This window comes from Nycticebus coucang, chromosome 16, assembly GCF_027406575.1.
Source record: "Nycticebus coucang isolate mNycCou1 chromosome 16, mNycCou1.pri, whole genome shotgun sequence".
Lineage (NCBI taxonomy): Eukaryota > Metazoa > Chordata > Mammalia > Primates > Lorisidae > Nycticebus > Nycticebus coucang.
This window is the reverse complement of record NC_069795.1, coordinates 30,729,142-30,732,699: the sequence shown is the minus strand read 5'-3', so window position 1 is coordinate 30,732,699 and position 3,558 is coordinate 30,729,142.

Sequence of the window (3,558 nt, the reverse complement as noted above, 5' to 3'; positions counted from 1 at the left end):
TGTTCTTCCAAATATCACATTTATTTTTAAAATAGGAAGTTAAATATAGTTATTGCAAGCTAAATATTACATGTACCTTTTTTCCCTTTTTTTTTTAAAAGCAGTTTAAATTGATGGTTCATATGGGTTAGTAAAAATACATAGAATATTCTTTGTCACTTCTAATCTGGAAGTTCTTTGAAAAACTCATGAACCTTTCTTTCTTTGATCAAATTAAATGGACTGAAACAGGCACCCTCATGGCAGTTTTAAGATAGGAAAAGATCAAACAAAAGCAATCACACTGTAATTTGGTTGGTACGACTTACATAAGGAGCCTATTGAGAAGCTCTCTCCTACTTCACCTCCTGCATAAGGAGCCTGATTTTTATGTCTAAAGTAATATAATCATGCTGAAGTACCTACTAAACTACAAGGTAGCTATAATTGATCCTACAGTTCTACCTTCAGGAATAAAATGCCTCTTAATTCAAGATGTCACATAACTTTGTTTTTTTTTTAGAGACAGAGTCTCACTTTGTCACCCTTGGTAGTGTGCCGTGGCATCACAGCTTACAGCAACCTCCAGCTCTTGGGCTTAGGTGATTCTCTTGCCTCCCAAGTAGCTGGGACCACAGGTGCCCACCACAGTGAATGCCTGGCTATTTTTTTTTTTGTTGCAGTTTGGCCAGGACCGGGTTTGAACCTGCCACCCTAGGTATATGGGGCAGGTGCCCTACTCACTGAGCCACAGGCGCTGCTTGTCACATAACATTTTTTATAAGGAATGGGTATGATTTGTTCCTTTTAAGAGCATCTTAGTGGGTAAGGCAGGATATTCTTTACAACTTTTAAAATTTCATTCAATACCTGTAATTAAAGAAGATTTTGTTTACCCAGCATGGGCCAGGAGGATGGGTGTGAGTGACAAGTGTATCACTGACCCTTATCTGGTGTCTAAAATGAATGGTTAGATCAGTGCAACACATCTGGTTCTGGCTTTGGTGATCTATACTTTTAAATCAACCTTGACTGTGGTACAACACGGAAGACTGACTTAGAGTGTGTATGTGCCACAATGTCTTCTGCATAACTAATAATGTAAAGCAGTTCTATACTCAAAATGTGGTCCATGGACCAGTGTTGGTCCATAAACTGCTTGTTACCAGTGCACAGTGTCCAGGAAAGAACTTGAGACGAAGCATTGACTTCAATTTGACAGCTATTTGAATCTGATGATCATTTAAAATATTGGTCATTTTAATTTGTATGTCTTTTATTTATTTATTTTTTATATTAATTCATTTTTTCTTGTATTTTATGAAAGTTCTAGCACAAAACAGAATGCAAATGAAAAATGGAATCAAAAACAAAAACACAATGCTTCACCACTGATGGTCTGGGAAGCAATGGTATAGGTAATAATGCTTGCAGATATTTTTGGATATATTTCTTATTTAAAAAAAAAAACAGCATAAAATTAGAATATTCTGTTAGTTGTTCCTAGGGAAAATTAACTTCATGCTTGACATTTTTAATGACAGCTCCACTGCTCAATAATTTAAATTCTGATTTTCTGCCACTCTAACAGTGCTTGTAATTTAGCTATGCTAAATCTGTTAGCTAGACAAATACTTTATTATACAGTATCAAAATGTGTCTTGACCATCAAAAACAGCAAAGACTAGTTCCTCATGTGTCATTTGCCACCTTTAAGTATCTTAGTACAAATCTATTCTTAGTTCATTTTTACAACTCAGGTAGAAAATAGTTTTTTGGAGGTTTAGATCACTGCAAAGATTGATTTTAGTTGTTTATCTGCCCACCCATACTCACCTTTTGATAATCTTTTCAACTAATTGTTAGACAACACAACATTACTTTTATGGCTGGAGAGGTCAAATTTAAACACGAATTGCTATCAAGGGATATATAAACCACTTTTTCTTTATTTATGGCAAATTGATGCTCATGCCTCAAGACCTCCATGTACCTACAGACAGACAGTGACAGAATTTTCTGATGAATGTCAAAATAAAGGCACATGCTGGGAGTAAGAAATGCTATGATAGCAACTCGAGTTTCTGGCAATTCTACCTAACAGACAAAATGGATGAGAAAAAAACTGAACATGGGAGATGGGAATACACAAACCACTATCATGCCTAGTTCTGTGATATCTGTGGAATAATTCTCCTATTCATCAAGCTAAAGTAAAGTAAGTTTGGTAGCTTAACTAGTATTCTGGAACAAGACTAATCAAAATGAGAAATTATTGAATCTACTTTCTTGCAGGTCGTAAGGAACACTTCACTGACAACGTAAACCAAGGACAATACTCTTAATCTTGTAAAAACAATGGTCAGATTTACGAACCAAGGGAACTACAGAGGCATAACAATCAAATTAAAAACTATTGTGAATGTTAGCATTCTCAAATATAACTTCAGCATTATAATTTTATTATCTGCAGGCCAGATCATTTTAAAGGAGAGAGCTTATTCTGGAGAAGGACCGCGTGCTATTGAATGGAGCAGATTACTGTACCAGAGAATGACACGGGCTCCCTGAGGAATGCTCACTCACCTGGAAACGTTACACATTTTTATCATAAAAGTTTATATTTCATGGAAGTGTAATTCCTTAATTCTAAACAGGATTTTTTTTAATTTAAGGAACAAAAATCTTGTTACCTATCAGCAAAAGACATTTAGGAAAAGGTCATTTAACTTACATTCGTTAAGTATTGATTGAGATAAACAATATATAAAGTTTAGCATTTTTATTGTTTGAGACCTTGACTAGTGGGGGTGGTTGCCTCTACAGTACTCACATGCTTTCTCATAATAATAAATAGACAGGTAACCACCATATATTTAATTTAATATAGTTAGCAACTCAGGACACATTCACTGAGTATCTACTACTTAGCATACCTACTGTGTATGTCAATACTAAAGTTAAACAGATATTCCAAACAAGGTCCCATGGGATTCATGGTCTAAAAGGGAAAATACATCAATAAAATTTTTGTTTACAGGACAACAGAATAAATACCACACTAGAATCTACTACGTGTGTCATATTTAGTGTTTTGTAGAATTATGAAGATGCAAGTACTCAGATCAACTTGATTTAATAGATCTACTTGATTTAACAGAAAAAAACAACAAACTTCACTGGACAACACTGCCTGAGCTAGATATACAGGAATTCACCAATTGATAGGAGTAGGAAAATATTTCATGTATAGAAGGAACAGCACGCACAAACCCACAGTGACAGACTAACAGCAACACCATCAAGAAATTGCAAACAATGTGCTGCAGGAAGACAAGATAGCAAGTCTTTGTTGGGAGACAGGGCTGTGTAATTAGGATAGATACTGTATTGCAGGGGGCAGATGTTACCCTTTGTAAGAAGACATAAAGATGTGATAAGAGAGTTAAGGAAGAACTTTTTAGCTAAGAAGTTACATATAATCAGGTGCGGATTCTAGAAAATTGACCTTTATCAGCAACATGGAGACAAAATTTCTTTGCATTTGCTTTTTGGAATGCTGATGACACATTAAACTAA